Source organism: Cupressus sempervirens, chromosome 11 (assembly GCF_028749045.1).
Source record: "Cupressus sempervirens isolate cs-2001-9-10 chromosome 11, ASM2874904v1, whole genome shotgun sequence".
NCBI classification, from domain to species: domain Eukaryota; kingdom Viridiplantae; phylum Streptophyta; class Pinopsida; order Cupressales; family Cupressaceae; genus Cupressus; species Cupressus sempervirens.
The window spans coordinates 330524131-330542176 of NC_143128.1; positions in this window are offsets into that span (position 1 = coordinate 330524131).

Consider the following 18046-nt stretch of genomic DNA (forward strand, 5'->3'; position numbering starts at 1 on the left):
AAACCTTTTATAAAGGCATATTATTTTGGTATTTTTTAGGTAAAGGATCCCGTTTAGTTTAAGCTTTCTTTAAAGGAAACTAATTCTTTCAAGGACTATAATATAATCTATAAGTCATCTCTATTGGATGCCTTCAAGTAGGAAGCTCTCTTAGAGAAAGAATAATTCTCTCAAGAATTAAAACCACCACCCACAAGTCACTATCATCAAGTATGCTCATGTAGAGCCTCTCTTCAAGTGAGACTAATTCTCTTGAGGATTACAACCACAAGGTCTACAATCACCATCATCAAACAATTTTGCGTAAAGAGAATTAGCCTCAAAACCTATATGAGAAGATCATTTTCTTTATTCTCTAATATATTCCTATGAAATAAATGATGAAAGATAAAGATTAAAAAAAACTCTATATTTATTTATAAAGTTTTAGTAAATAGAACCACTTCAAATTACTCTCCTTTAAAATCATAGCGAGACCATTTTGGGTCACTAGATTATTCAATACAAGCACAAAAGAACATAAAATAATTAACACATTTCAAAAGTTGAAATTTTCTTAATATGCTCTACTTAAATGAAATCAAAGACCATCATTCTTATTGTACACAATCTATCCTACCACTACAAACTTAGTTCAAGAATGACAAAATTAACCTCTTTCAAGGGCATTTTGAGTTTTTAGATTATTTAGCATTGAAAACATAGGGAAAAAATAAAATGCTCATCTCAAAATTTTGTTTAAGAATTTTTTTAAAAAATTGAGCTAATAATAAAACTATCCTTAAAATTTTATAAAATCTGCCCAACCAAAGCATGCATAATTCAATGATGCCTAAAATTGTGTTAGTTATTAATAAAAAGAAGATCACTTTGAAATTATAGATTTTCCAGCACTACCAAAATATAACCAAAAAAAATGCTTATTTGAAAAATATGATTTTTGTCCCACCCATTTGGTCACTTTATTCTCTTTCTCTTTCTTCCTTTCTTTCTCCCCACTCTTTCATAGACATTCATAACCGAGGTGTGTTTTCCTTTTTACCTATTGTGCTCATTGTGTCTCAGTATCAATGCATTTAGGTATAACCCTAATAAATCTATAATGCATAAGGGATTGATGAGATTGATTCACAATCATTTGAAATTTTTTAACTAAGTGAACTCAGTTAATAATGCATCTTCACAAAATTCCTCTAGTAACTGAGTGAGTTTTGTTAACACTAGTTCCATCAAACTTTCCTTTGTTACCCAAGTGAGCTTGGTTAACACGCAACTTTTGTGAACTTCTCTTTGACACCTGAGTGAACTTGGTAAACACTATCTTCTGAACTTTGCAAGCAATGTAATGCTTGGAAAACATAGAAAACTAATTCATTTCCTAAGTGAGCTTGGCATATACTAACTAGTAAAGATATGACATTTTGTCTAACATCAAAGACAATATAAATTTGATCAATTGTTTTCAACAATCTCCCTCTTTGGAATTGATGGCAACACATCATGTCATAATACAATGAAATTTTAGAGAAAAATATAGTAAGGAAAATATCCTTAGTTTCATTCTTATTCTCATCCATGAGAACTCCCTCTATCAGTATTAACTCCCTCTGACTTCAGTTTCTCCCTTTGTTAGAAAAGTCTATCTTCAAGATCTTCTTTTGATAGAAAAATCTCCCTCTTTGATATCATATAAGTTCTTCCTCTTTGACATCTTGAAAAAAAAAATTTTATATGACACAACTCTCCCTCTTTGGCGTTTTATGCCAAAGATAATATTCAGTGAAAATCCATGTACATGATGTATAGATTCATATGCAATCTACCCTTTTAGTACTGCATCAACTTGATTGATCTTCAACATGCATTAGTTGATGCATCACTAAAATTCATTTAGGGAGCTTCTAATAGCTGAATAACCCCTAACTTACTTCTTAGATACAAGAATGCATCCTTAGGTAATGGCTTGGTGAATATGTTTGCAATTTTTTCTTTAGATTTCTTATATTCCAATCTCACCTCTTTGTGTTGCACCAATTCCCTTAGTAAATGATATTTTATTGCAATGTTCTTGGTCTTGGTATGCATCACAAGATTCTTTGATATATTAATTGCACTTGTGTTATCACAGAAGATAACAACTAGATCCTTGATTTCTACCTTCATACCAGCCAACAGTTGCCTGAACTAAACAACATTAGAACAATTAACTATTGCCGCAACATACTCTGCCTTTGTTATAGATTGAGAAATGGAAATTTTCTTCTTACTTGTCAAAGAAACTAGTCTCTTACCAAGAAAGAATGCTCTACCACTAGTGCTCTTCCAATCATCAACACTTCCTACCCAATCTAAATCAGTGAAGTCTTTCAAATCCAAATTGCAAGAGCAATATCAGGCCTAGTATGTACAACATATTGAAGTTTTCCAATCATTGATTTGTATGTGGTTTTATCTACCTCCTTGGAATCATCATTTTTGGATAGATTATGTCCAATACACATTGGTGTTCCAACTAGTCTTGATTCCTCCATTCCAAAAAATTTCAGTATCTCCTTGATATACTTAGATTGAGTAATGCAGATATCATATTTCTTCTATTGAATATGGAAGTCAATAAAGAATTTCATTTCTCCATAAATTGACATCTCAAAATCCTTACTCATTTCCTCTAAAAAAGCTTTGCATAAATCATCATTTCTAGTAAATAATGTGTCATCCACAAAGATTTCCACCAACATAATATTTTTGTCTAATCCTTCTTTAATGTAAAGGTTGTTGTTATCATTTGTTCTTTGAAAACCAATCTTCATCAAATAATTATGAAGTATTTCATACCAAGCTCTGGGAGCTTTCTTGAGACCATACAATGCTTTGTGCAGTTTACACACCATATCCTTTTTGCTAGGATCTACAAAACCTTCAAGTTGTTCTATGTAAACTTCTTCTTAAGAATTCCATTCAAGAATGTAGATTTCACATTCATCTGATATACTTTAAATCCTTTATGTGTAGCATAAGAAAGTAAGGTCCTAAAACCTTCTAATCTTGCAACTAGAGAACAAGTTTCCCCACAGTCAATACCTTCTTCTTGAGAGTAACCTTTGCATACTGTCCTTGCTTTGTTTCTTGAAACTTCTCCATCTTCGTTCAACTTATTTTTGAAAACCCACTTAGTACCAATTACATTCTTATCCTTGGGTCTAACAACAAGGGTCAAGGTCTTATTCCTTTCTATTTGTTCTATCTCTTCATTCATACCTTCAATCCAAATTTCATTATCCAAATCATCTTTAACTATTCTAGGTTCAAATTAATTAAGAAAACATGTACCTTTCAATTTGTTCCTTATCATTGTACCAACTAACTTGTCTCTAATAATCTACACAGGTGCATGGTGCCTTTTGACATATCTTGCTAATACAGGTACTTTGGATTTAGAACTTGTTCCACTTGCCTCACCATGATCATCTGTATCATGCTCGGGTCCCACTGTCTATGACTCAAGTCTCGAGTTGCACTAGTTGTAACTCAGTAGCATCTAACAATGAATTAGGTCCTTGAGATTATGACTCTGGTTGTACTAGCTACAACTTGGGTGCTTCTAGAAATTTTGGGGACTTGAGAGGTAAAGTCTACTGACTTTCAATTGGATTAGGCAATGTATCAGATTCAAAGTAAATAAACTTTCTATAATCTTCAGGTTCTTTGTTGCTATCTTGTTCACTCTTTTTTGCAAACTCATGAATCTTCACATGTGAAATTTGTATGATCTTATGAGTGGTTACATTAGAACATTTGATGCTTTACTTCTGCTAGAGTATCATAGGAATGTGCCTCCATCACTTTTGACATCAAATTTACCTTTCCTAGTCTCCTTCAAAATATAACATTTGTTACCAAATACTTTCAAGTAAATTACATCAGGTTTGTAGCCATACCATAGTTCATAAGAAGTTTAATTTGAGTCTTTCTTCAACTATACTCTCTTCAAGGTAAGAACTATTGTACTGATTTCTTCCTTTAAGCATTTGATTGCAACATTATTTTCTATCATCAAGGTTCTTGCACAATCCATGATTGATCTATTCCTTCTTTCTGCTATACCATTCTGATGAGGTGTACGAGGGGCTAATACTTGTATTTTGATTCCTCTTTCATTTTAGAATTCATTGAATTTATTAAAAATGAATTCACCTCCACTATCTGATCTCAAACATTTCATTTTCTTTCCTACTTCCTTCTCTACTTTTGCCAAATACCACTTAAACTTTTAAAAAGCTTCAGATTTATCTTTCAAATACATTACTAACATCATTCTAGAGTAATCATCAACAAATAAAATAAAGTACTTATCTCCATTATAGCTCTCAATGTTAATAGGTCCACAAAGGTCTATATGAACCAACTCCAAGACTTCATCAGAATGATAGTTCTTCCTCTTGAAACTTGTCTTGTCCATCTTTCCAATTTGACAATTTTTCTATATGCTCATATCAGGTTTCCTTAGACTAGGAATACCTCTTACTCTTTTGTTTTCTCTTATCTTGATTAGGTTATCAAAGTTCACATGATATAACCTTTTATGCCATAACTAGCTTTCTTCTACTTGAGTAGTGAAACATGGACTTTCACTAAGATCTAGGTGGAATACATTACCTTTTGTTTGGTTACCAAACCCAACTAGATTTCCTTTTCCATCTAGCAACATTGCGTTCCCATTCATGAATTATACCTTGAATCCAATGTTATTCATCTGTGCCACACTTAGTAGATTATGTTTCAATCGTTTAACCCAATAAGCATTATCACATCTAAGTTTATTAGTTAGAGAAATACAACCTTTTCCTTTTATGCAACATGGTTCATTGTTTCCAAATCTTACACTTCCACTCATCATAGTGTTCCATATGTTCCAAAATTTATTTTATCACCAGTCATGTGATGAGAAAAACCACTATTAGTAATCCATGTATCATATTTTCTAACATGAGAGATAAGTGCCATTTTATCTTCTTCATTATTAGATTTATCTTTTACAGCAATATAGACCATTTCATCATCATCACTACTACATAAATATTTAGCCATGAAACATGACTTCTTACCTTTGTCCTTGCAATCCTTGTAGGTTTTGAAATCCTTCTTGTTTTTCTTTTCATATTTGCCTTCTCTATTTGGACACCTTGCAACAATGTGACCAACTTCTTCATAAGAAAAATAGGTTAGAGGAATTTTACCTTTACACTTTTCTTTGCCTTTGGGATATCTCCTTACAAGTAGTGCTTCAATGGATTCAAGATCAATGTTAGAACTATCTTCCTCTTCACTTCAAATTTTTTTCCTTTGGACTTTGTAGCTTTCTTCTTGAGTGTCAACTTGGCTTCAAATGCAGATTAAATATTTCTAGAACTAGGAACATAATTATCATAGTTATCTAGCTCAAATGTTGTCAATCTACCCACTAGAGCATCCAAGTTTATCTTATTAGTTGGATCACATATCATCTCTTGAATAGTTGATACTTTGATTGCATAGATCAGAAGAAGGGTTCTAAGTACCTTGCTTACCATTAACACATCTTCAATTTTCCCTCGAGAGGCTTTGATTGCACTACCACTAGCTTTGATTCTTTCAACATATTTTGTAATGTTTCCATTCTCTCTCATCTTCACTTGATCAAACTAACCTCTCAAGCTTTCTGCTTTTCCTTTTCTCACATTATCATCACCTCCATAGATATCTTTTACCTTTGTCCACATCTCATGAGCAGTAGCACACCCTTTGAACTCATCAATTTGAACATATTTAAGAGTTGATGTAATGCCAATCATCATAATGTTTTGAGTTTTCTTTTCAGCAATCTCTTCCATAGTCATTGTTCTAGTAGGAGCCTTATACTGAGAATTCAAATATTTCAGACTTGAATCACTAGTGGTTACCAATTGTAGCTTCATAAGCTCCTTCCATGACTTGAGGTTATCTTTGTTCAACTTTGGAATGTCTCTCCTGTAAGACATCCTGATATTTAGCTTAGGCCCTTAAAACCTTCTCTGCAACCACCAAATGCTTTGATACCAATTGCTGGAAATATAAGAGGAGTAACTAAGAGGGTAGGATTGAATCAGTTACCACTAAAATAAATCCCATATCTCTTATATGCCAATATAAAACATAAACTCTATTGAAACTGTTGATACTCGGTTAACAAATAGGCACTCGGTTAACATGAACAATATGCTGCAATTTGACAAACACTATAATATCAATTGTTACTAAGAAAATACTAAACATGCAGACCTTAAGATATTAATTATGATTACCCTTAATTAACTTAGTTACATGGAGCGACTCAATGGTTTTAAGCCACACATCACTACGACTTTCTTGAAGAACTGGTCCAATGACAAAGTCACTCTCCATGGTGTGACTGTGAAACTTACGGAGGAGTTTATTGCTGAGATCACAGGGCTTCCTACGGTGGGCATAAAATTCACTAAGAAAACTAGTATTTCAAGTGCAGCCTACAAAAAGTTTTTGAAAACGGAAGAAGAGGAGAAGCTTCTGGAAAAGAATGGTGATTTCTTTGATGCGAACCAGATAAAGGAGATCTGGAGGGATGTTCTCTGCTGCATCCGTGAGTATTTCATAGTTGATGGAAGAAATAAAAGAGTTCATAAATGTCATTTTGTTTTTTTAAATCATTTCAGATATAAAGATAGAATATCTTTCCCCTTCTTTTTGCGATTTTCTTTACTTAATAGTTTAGAAGCCCATAAGAAAAAGGAATCCAGACCCATTCTTCATGAAGGTCTAATCCTTCTTATTGAGGGATATTGTAAAAATAAGTGCATTGCCTCTACTCCCTCTAAGGAAAAGAAGAAAGAACCCATTAAGAGTAAGAAGGGTGACTCTGTTAAAGGTAAAGAAAATGCCCTGAATTTGAAACCCTATGCCTCTCAAGTTCTTGAGGATGAGGAGTCTGAGACTAATAATTCAAAAAGTTGTGAGAATTAGAAACCTGAGGATGAGGATGATACTGAAACTGGAGAGTTAATTTCTAATTTGGACGGGTATCTAGAGACTGAAGATAATAATGAAAAAGGAAAAGAGGAAAATAATAGTGAAGGGAACTTTGAACAGAGTAAATCTAATAATGAGGGCAACTAGGTTATTTCTAGTGGGGGTAATAAAGTGGAAGATAACACTGTTGGGAATCCTGTTAAGAAGAATAAGGAGGACCATACGACTATTACTGCTTCTCCTATTAAGGGGATAGAGGAAGAAAAAAGGAAGGACTCTGCTCATCTTGAGGACTATGCCGAGGGTCGAAAGGAGGATCAAACGAAAATGGAGGACATCAATGATAATGTCTGCTCCCCCCCTCACGAGACTGTTGAAGATGATTGTGACGCTATGCAGAGGGATACCATGCTTACCTTCCTACATTCTGCTAAGGAGAAAGCTGACACCAGTCTCAAGGTTGATTCCTGGATCTATAATGAAATAATGGGTTTGAAGAAAAAGGTGGAAATTCTACAACATAACCTGGATACTATCAATGCTAAACTTAGTCATATGGAAGGACAGATGTGAGACATCCCTAACAAACTTAACAACTATGAGCAGAACCTCACAATTTTAATCAAGGAGAGTAGCACTAAGGTGGAACAAGTCGCCTCAAATATTTGGGCAGCCGCTGCTAGCCTGGGCAAAAGGGCGAATGAAGATATCATTTTGGCTAAGGGTCCGAGCAAAAGAACTAGGCAGAGCTCAAGGAAGAGTGCTATGAAAGCTGCTGCTACTATGGATGTTGTTTCCATTTAAGAGACTACTGCTATTGGTAAGGAAGAAACTAAATTGATCCTGGAGCTGCAATAGTGGCACTGGGGTGGGTTCTCTGGTTCGGTGCCTATCTGGTATTGGTCGCTGGTTGGGGACTCTGGTCTTGGTTTTTGGTGTTTTTATATAGTTTAGATTGTTTGTGGTTCCAGGTCCCTATAAAACCTGGGTTAGTTTGTTTTTGGACTTTTCTAGTGGTTTCAGGTCCCTGTAAAACCTGATTTTGATACTGTTCTTCAATTTGTTGCAAGTTTTTTCCTAGTTGGGCTGTATTGCTTTATCTTTCTATTTTTTGTTAAAGGGTTTTGGGGTCCCTTCAAAACCTTCTTTTACCATAATCTAAAACTTAGTTTCATAGACATAAAATAAATAGCATGAACACGCATGACACCAAGATTTAATGTGGAAACCCAATTTGGAAAATAGATGTTAAGCCAACTCGGTTAAGAGATTTGATACATTTTTAGAATGGTTAGAGAGTAGCAATGATATGACCTAATTGATAATGCATTTGTATTTCTGATTTCAAATATCAATTCTGACTCAAATACTTGATCATTCCTGATTAGATTAATCTTTTCTTCCCAACAAGGACATTTTGCTTATCCTTCAAATTTTCTTCCTCTAAGAATCTTCTGATCTTCTACACATTCAATCCTCAACTTGACCTTCTACTTATACCATATACATTGTTAATTTGGCTTGAATACAACTTAGAATAATTAATATTCATCTCTATAGTTAGCTAGAACCAACAAAAAAAATCATTAAACTCAATACGCCAAAACAAGAAAATCCTTTGTTAGCTGACCTTGCTTAGTAGACACTAACACTAAAATAATTTTTATATGTTAGCCAAGTGAACTCAATTAACACTATATTTTGCAAACTTCCTTTAGTAATCAAGTGAGCTTTGTTAACATTGGTTTCATCCAACTTTCTTTTATTACCCAAGTGAGCTTGGTTAACACTCAACTTCTGCAAACTTCTCTTTGATGCCCGAGTGAACTTAGTAGAGATTGTGTTTTGAACTTAGAAAACACTAGAATGCTCGATAGAAACATGAAACTATCTTCATCGCCTAAGTGAGCTTGACATATATGGACTAGTAATGATATGATATTTTGTGTAACATCAAAGACAATATACAATTGATCAATTATTTTCAACAATTATATGGGTAGATGCATTAGAAAAGAAAGCCCCCAATGTCTAATAGGAAACATCCATGAGATTGATATAGTAGTTGCAATCATCTAAAATAATAATGAAAGTGTTTTTCTAAGAGTTTGAGACAAAATTCAATAAATAAGAATCCTCTAGCAAATCTAGAAAGATCTTGTAAGAAAATCCAAGAAGAGATTATTTTGTCCATTACTGATGATGGTATTTACAAATTTAAGAATAAGGAGGTTAGAAGTGCTTATGAGGAAATTTCTCAGTACTATATGACAAAAGATCAAGAATCAACCACATTACATGTAAAGAAGTGTTGGATGTTATGACGAATGAAAAGATTAAGGAAATTCTAAATTCTTTGTCATCTTCTCTTTATTGCACAACTTGTTTCTGTTAGAAAGCTCATTACTAATTACTAGGATGTTGGAAAAGGGTGGATGACATGGCAGCAACTGTTGGTAAAACTCCTCACTATGATATTGGGTTTGTTGTTGATTTTGAGGATGAGGAGAGTAAATTGAATCAAATACAATGATACCATATAATCTAAATGAGGATAATATAATTAGAAAAGGTAGTAGATATTAGCATGTTCATTTTAACACAAACAATATGCAACAATGAAGTATAGAGAAGAGGAATCATGTCATTCACCTCAAATTGGATACTTTTTTATATGATACCATACAACAATACCATAAATTTAAATATGTTGTCTTCCCAAAAGAGCATTACAGTCCATTAAGGTATGCAATCAATGTTTAAAATAGATATAATGAGAGACAAGTACAATGCCACTTGTCATCTTTGAAAATATTAGAAGTTTGTATCATGAAATCAAGTTTTGAATATATTACCAATGATGATTATTTAAACCAATGACAATACAAGATGGTGCAAGAAGAAAGTAATAATGGTAGAAAAAAATATATCAAAATTGTTTTATTCTTTAGAATTTGTCTTCTATGCTATATGAGTAGTATTCACAATCTTAGGAGTCAACTATGAATATGGAGGATGTATAAAATTTTCTTTGTTTTCTATGTGTCCATCCTTGGAATTTTATTAGGAGGTGCCTTCTTCCTAAGTAAATGAAGATCTATATAGGTAAATGTTCAACTATGTGTTTCATATGGTGATACAATGATTTTAGGAATCCATGCAAATGATAGGAGATGCTATAAAAGTTGAGAGCATATACAACGATGAAGTAAGAAATTGCATGAGGAACTAGGTCTGCCAATAAAGGCTCATACATCAAGATGATTAAACATAAATAATAATTATATTTAGTACTTTATCTAAAATAGTCCTAATATAACTAAGGAATGATTTGTGCAAGTATGGAGTGCACAAATGATAATGTTTCCACACATTAATTAGAATTAGAAACTAGTCAATACCTTTAATTCTAATTCCACTAGTTTAAGACACCTCCACATGGTGAAGTAGAGTCGTATTAGGGCCAAGCATATGATTAGAAACTGTATAGAATAAACCTTCATGTATTCAAAAAATATGTGAAGAAATATGAAAATATAGAACATATGATTTACTAAGCATGAAAGTATGTGTTCAAAGTATATTAGAGACTATGAAGTGTGCTCATGCATCATAAATCTTTTCCATGTCCTTTTATTCTTTTTGTGATAAGAAGTGATGAAGAAAGGGAGCGATTGCACCCACATTGATCAAAAAAATGTATAATAAGTCACAAGAAGTTTTTAGATCATTGGTTTTCATCTTGTGTGATTACTAACATCTTTTTTTTTTGAAATTTGTAGACAAAAGTGATGGAGCATTGCCATAGAGGAAGACAACCCTGAAGTGGAATCTTTAAGATCAGGTGTAGTGTATTGAATTATAGAGACAATAATACTGATGGAATCTCCATTGGATATATTTTGGTTTACTGCATCCATCCTTTTTTCAATTGAGAATATTAAAGAGGAATTTTTGAAATTGTTTATTAGCATCAACAAGATGTCATTGTTCAAATTATATAACCCAATTCACAGCTAGGTCTATATTTTGAATAAGTATTCAAAATATTTGAAGGGAGTTAATAATTAGTCTTTTGTGAAGGTTTTTTAAAAAAAAAATTGGAAAAGGAAAGGTTTCTCTTTATCATCTATAAATATGAGAAGTAAAAGAAAAAGAAAACACAATCTACATACAATATTTTTTAGAACTCTCAACATATTTAATTTGTATGCTTTTTGTGATATACTACTTTATTATTGGCAAAGATCAAATAATTGAATCAAGCTGGTGGATTTGAAGCATTAGAAAATATTTTTATGTGTTATTTGGAATTGAACTACAATGAATAGAGAATCATAATTAAGTGTCTTCATTACATTCAATTTAAGGCATATTAGGAAGGAATTCTCATCTTATTTATTTGCAAAGTTTTAGAAGTCAAACATTATATAATTCTATCCTTTATGATCATTTTATATTTTCTAAAATTAATTTAACATTGGATAAGGTGATTGAATTAGCAATAGCTTTTAAAAATTGATAATAAAAAATATTGTGAAATACTGAATTGTTTCAATATTTGTGTTTATTTTATCTCTGTGTGAGTTAAAAACAATATAGACTAGTTTGAAAGTGCATAGATATAACCAATTCATTGTATCTTGGGATTTGAATTATTTATACTTCGATACATTAAATTTCATAAAGTTGAACATTGACTTTTATAACATTGACTCTATTACCTTCATCAAAGTTCTAGCACTGATCATTAATTTGATTATAACACCTAATCCATATGTTGGCAACCATTTAAAATATTTATATTGAAAGTTAATATATTCAATTGATTTGAAATTGTTTATATCTTTTCATTTCAAACACTTTAAATTTTATTTAATCATTAACTTTGTTCTTATTTTAGCATCTACAAGTCTGATGTAATCATACTTCAAAGCCATCATTCGAAGCTTTATCTTTCTGAGCAAATTACAATTTTCCTAAAACTCTTGCTATTTCTTGAGACTGTTGTTGCATTTAAATCTATATGTGTTACATATTATTGGATTCAATTGATAGTTTTAGGATTGGGTGCACCCGCCTTGGCCTTGCAGAGCCATAAGTGCAAAAGATCAAACTAGTTGATCTTGTCAAGTTGGCCATAACTCATTCGATATCCCAGCATTGAACTGACAAGACTCATAGGATTCCAATCTATGGTTTTGGCCCAGCAAAACCCTTGACGCATTTCCCTTAAGTTAATTTTCCCTCATTAGGATGTCCAAAGTTGGTGAAGGCATTTTTCCTACTACTCATCACAAGGATTCTATAGGAGTTTAAACAAATAAGAGGACTCCCATACTAAGGTCCTAATTAATGTTTATTTTTATGCAAGTGATATAATTTTTTTCTCTAACATATGTTATGCAAGTTCCTAAAGATTTAAACCAAATAACGCACTACCATGACCAAGAAAAAAGTTGCAAGATAGAACCATGGAAAGTTATGTTTATTTTACTTGCAATACCATCCTTATTACCAAGAAATGGAAGATGAGGAAGAGGAAGGAGGCATTCAAGGGAAGCTTGAATTCTTTGTCCCTACAAGTATGGTGCATGGGCATAAGCTGAGGACTAGGCTCAAACAAAGCATGAAATTATAAATTGAAGCATATAAGGCATCAAAATACATTTGAAAAATTTAGTTATAGGTGTGTGAAGTTATTATTACAAGTTATAACTAAATGGAAGATGAGGAAGAGGAAGGAGGCATTCAAGGGAAGCTTGAATTCTTTGTCCCTACAAGTATGGTGCATGGGCATAAGCTGAGGACTAGGCTCAAACAAAGCATGAAATTCTAAATTGAAGCTTATAAGGCATCAAAATACATTTGAAAAATTTAGTTATAGGTGTGTGAAGTTATTATTACAAGTTTGTTTTGGTTTTCAAGAAAATCCTATGCATCCAATGGAAAAGACAAGGGGCATCTATATATGCACACCTGGCCTTTAGCCACCTAGGATATTATTTTATGTCTATTTTGGCTTGTTTGTTTAGTTATTAGTAATTATAAATCAATATATAGCAATGTTCTTGTGGAAAAGGTGGGAAAAGTCCATGAAGGATCAATTTTTAAAAAGATATCAAGAAGTTGATAATTTGGGAAAAGTTGAATGAGTACACGTTTTGCAAACTTGTAAAAAAACTATTTTTCTTGTTCGAGATCCCATGGATAAGGTAAATATTTGATGTAGATACCTTTGTGAATGTTAGAAGAAGTGATCCTTCAAAAAGGATGGAATCCTTGGTGATAAAATATAAGATATAAGGATCAATTTCCTCCAAGTTTAACTATTTTCACTATTTTGTACTATTGTATGGATCTATAGGGACTCAACTGTACAATCCAAGGGTTTTGTTTTATAGAGGAGTCTTTCAGATTTCATTTTCTTTTAAAGTCTACAAACTTCATACTTTGAAAATTATAAGCATTTTTGTAACCCCAAGTTTGAAACCCTCCTTGTACTAAGGGTTTGGCTTCATATGGACATTTATTGAAGATCACCCACTATTTTTCTATGGAATCTAGGGGATCTCTTGTGTCATATATATAATTTGATATCATTCAGGTCATGGTTGCTTATTTTTAGGCATGTGCAAGAAATTGGAGACCTTAGGTGAGCAACCCCATGTGGTCACCTAGGAAGAATGTAGAGACATCCATATATCTTTTGCTACTTAGTGTTTGGAAGGCCAAAAGTTTATATTTAGTTTTTAAAAAAAATGTCAAATGGCTATTCCTTGAGGATAGGAGAAATAGTTCTAAGTCTAGAGTATAATTTTTTTATTAATCAAGCCAAAATAGGCCTCTTGGAGTACTCGCATTAAATTGTGGTAAGAGTCATACTAAACTATGGTTTGGGAAAATGAAACCTTGAGGGTCTTCCAAAACTCATAAAATGGTACTCAAATCACCCATTTATTTGTGAATTCTAGTGATAAACTTGGGAGAAAGATCAAGAAACTAGTGAAGGTAGAGATAGTTGAGAGCCAAGCCTAAAAATTTTAGGTTGCTGATTTGTCATGCTGGGATCTTGATACTTAAAAGTCTTAAAGAAGTCTGAAAAGGGTACTCAAAACTTCCCTTAGTTTTCCTAAATTATTCCTTGATCAATTTTGTTTAGGTAGAACACTAGTTTCATAAGACTACTAGGAAACTAGGCAACTAGAAAGCCACGTATGAATTTAGAAAGTTGTGTGTCTATATTGATGAATTGAACATGTTTCTATGATTTCCTTATTAACATCTCTTAGCTTAGTCCATCAATTCAAAAAAAATTCCCAATTTTTGTCCCTATGAGTAGAATTCAACCTACAATATCATCTTGGATGTGTGAAGTCTAAAGTCACTATGTATGTAATCATAAATAGGTTGGTTTTGTGAATTCAAAAGCGAGACAAGAAAATAATCCAAAGGAATTATACCAACTCAAGACATTCACCTCAACTAGTGTATTAGTCCCATGATGTATCTCAGTTGAGAAAGTTAGCCTCTTGAGATTTCCAAGATTTGAACTTTGCATCAATTTGGCTCCTCACCTCGATTACTTATGATCCCCTCTCATTATTCTAAAAATATTATATTCTAGCTGCAATAGAGTAATCCTGAATAAATTATTCTAGACTATGTGATGAATGAGTTAGATTTATGTGGATAGTATAACTCATTATATGCTAATTTGATTTGAGCATCTAGTCATACAACTTGCAAAACCAATAATATTTTATAGTAGGGTTCTGAAACATGAGGTGGTTTTCCATGGCTTTATTGGAATTATCGATCATATATTAATATCCTTAGGTGAGGATAATGGTAGTTGTAGTGATTCTATAATATAAGAATTAATATATGATCATAGGGAACATCAATAGAGCCTATAGACTCTAAAGAGGCATAGGTGGAGATATCATATAAGTACATGTTATAGCTGTTAAAAGTTTTCTGCAACACATTTTCCAACCACTCTGACATCTCTTTTAAAATGTTTAATCTATATTCATATGCATCAAGTAATGAAAAATACTTACACTATGTCAATAATACTATTAATGTATTTAGTCAATTTTGTATATTAAATCCTAGAAATTATATTTTGAGTGAGAGGGAAAATGTGTTGGAATTCTTTAAAATTACTCAGAAGGGTGTGAATCGATTATCCAAGGTCCAAATGTACAAGTAAATTTTTTTAGTTCTTAATAGATCCATATCCATAAAACCATAACATGCATGCATCCATGAGATCATACAATACCTTAACTTAGTAGGTCACTATCATAGGTACAAATAACTTTGTAGAAATTTAAAAATGAAATACCATAAGCACATTAACACAATTTGAGACAAGGATTTTATGTGGAAAGCCAAATTTGAAAAACCACCAGTAACATGCTACCCAATTTCACTCTTCTAAAGTGATGCCCTATGAAAGACTAACCCTTTTAAAGGTTACAATACACACTATTAAATGTTACTTGGTTAGAGGAATTTAGAAAATTCCATTATAGTTTCACCTAATTAAAGAATTTATAAACGATTGTTAGGTCAAGCTTAATCCAAAGGGTTTTACCACACTGGTATAGTTGTTAGAAAGCAATAGTAGGACTTGATCTGATAAAAAATTACAACTCACTTGTAGATTACAGATATCTAGTTTAGTGCTCAATTCTACTTTCCATTCATACTCTTCAACTCTGATAGCGTGCTCACCCTTCAAGTATTCATCCCCTCAAGCCTTCTTGCTTTGAATGCCAATTGCAATCTCTTCTATTTGGCCACTAGATGAAGCAATACCCTGGACTCCTTGCCCTCCTTAGGTTCTTGCACATGATGACCTTTTCTTTTGGCCATCTATCTCTGAAGGTAGAGAATTTAGATCTTTGACCACTTAACCACAATCATCCATTTTAGGTTTAGGTAAGATTCAATGAATTTGCCCACTTTTCCATTTGAGTTTCACTAGAAATGTCCTCTACAATCTTCCTTGAGTTCACCTAAAAATGGTTTACCTTGAATTATGTGCCACCAACTCATAATATTCATCTTCCACATGGTTCACATAATTCAAGAAATCAAATTAGTTGGCTCAAATTTGTCAAATATTTGATTAAACATTATTTGTTGTCACTTAGCATCTATATTGTTCTGTCACTTGGCCAACACTAGTTCATTTAGCAAACACTAAATTTCACTGATGCTTAGCACAAACTAAAATTTACTTTTCATATACTAACTTTCACTAAGCTTTCACTATTTGTCATCTTTTATCAGTCCCTCTTGATTTTCACTCGGTTTCTACTATTTTTTACTTGATTTGCAACATTTTTTCAACAAGGCTTGGAAGACACTTTTCTTACTTGATCTTCTTCCAATATTTTCTTGAGTAATTTTCATTACAAACTTTAAGTAGATAAACAATACACTATAGTATCAATTTCTTACATGGTCTTAGCGCTCCCTTTATACACAAAATAACTCAATCTTTTCTAGGTCCTCTTGTTATCTCCTCTTTCCAAATCCTCTTCATCAATCAACCACATGATAACATTCAAAGAAAAAAGAAATCATCTTACTAGCAAGTAGCAAGTTTGACATCATTGAAAAAATAGTGATCATTTCATTACAAATTCTATTATTGAAAACAATCTCTTTTCAACAATCTCGCTCTTTGGCATTGATGGAAAATCAATACCAACAACAATACCAAAAAGAAAATAATATCTTTGAAAGTTCTCCCTCTCTAAGTATATGTTGATCCTCTGTATAGGGTAATGTAAGATTTTTTAATCTTCTTCAATAACTCTCTTATATCTCCATCTTTGGATACTTATCTCCCTCCTTAGGTTACATCTCTCTCTTTCTTATATCTTCCTCTTTGAAAAAAATTCCAAATACTTGTCATCTTCTCATGTAGATATAATTAATTTAGGTTCTCCCTCTATCACCTTGCTATTGGAAATAACAATGGGAAAGTAAACTTTGAGAGGGGGGATGGGGGTGAATCAACACTAAAAAAATTTATGCATAAAACATTCACCACACACCCATCTCATAATTTAGCATAAAATAGCTAACTACACATTTGTATCCATATCATAACAACTACCACATGACACAATCAATTGGTTACTTAGAAACCCTCCAATTAGAAGGTAAAATTGGGGTGAAGATGACACCCACTAATCTTCACTATTGTAGTTGTAAAGTGTGGCCTATTATGGCTACAATGTGTTTGACCATAAACTATGATTTACCCTATGAACGGTCAACCCTGCTAAAGGCTTACAAAGATTGTTAGGTCTCACCTTGTTAGAGGATTTAAACCTACAATAAAGCAAGCACTCGGTTAAGAGATTTAAAAAATCCTGCTAAGACTACTTTGTTAGGATATTTTCTCTATATCACCTATTAAAATGATTGAACACCATGATCCTTTGGTTAGCACACTATTTCTAGATGTTAGGTCTTCTCTTTGCTAATAAATCCTTGATCATTTTAATCATATATGTCTCCTATATCCTCTCTCTTTTTTTCTCTATTTTGTCTATGTGATTCTACAATTCAAACTATCATAGCCTCCATAGCAACCATGATTTCTCTCTCTAGACTTAGAATTTGTCACCTTTTGTATGTACAAACTCTTTACGATTTTCTTTGTTAAATAAACATAGGTGGAATGGGTTAGGTAGGAATCAATTGCTATGGTTGATCCATATTGCTGCTTAATTCATCCCTTAATTTGATTGGTTTCATGTACTATATAGGGATTCACAATATACCTCAATACTTATCTCTTAGCATCGTAAAATAATCATTATGTTAGTCCAAAAATGGTTTACATAAAAAATTTTGCCACTACAAAAAAGTATGTCAAAAATTGTTCACTTGACATCCAAAGACTCTAATTCTCGGCATGCACTGTGCACATTATGTTGTAATTCAAATTCTGAACAACTTGACACTCACTATTTGGCCAACTCTTGAATCACTC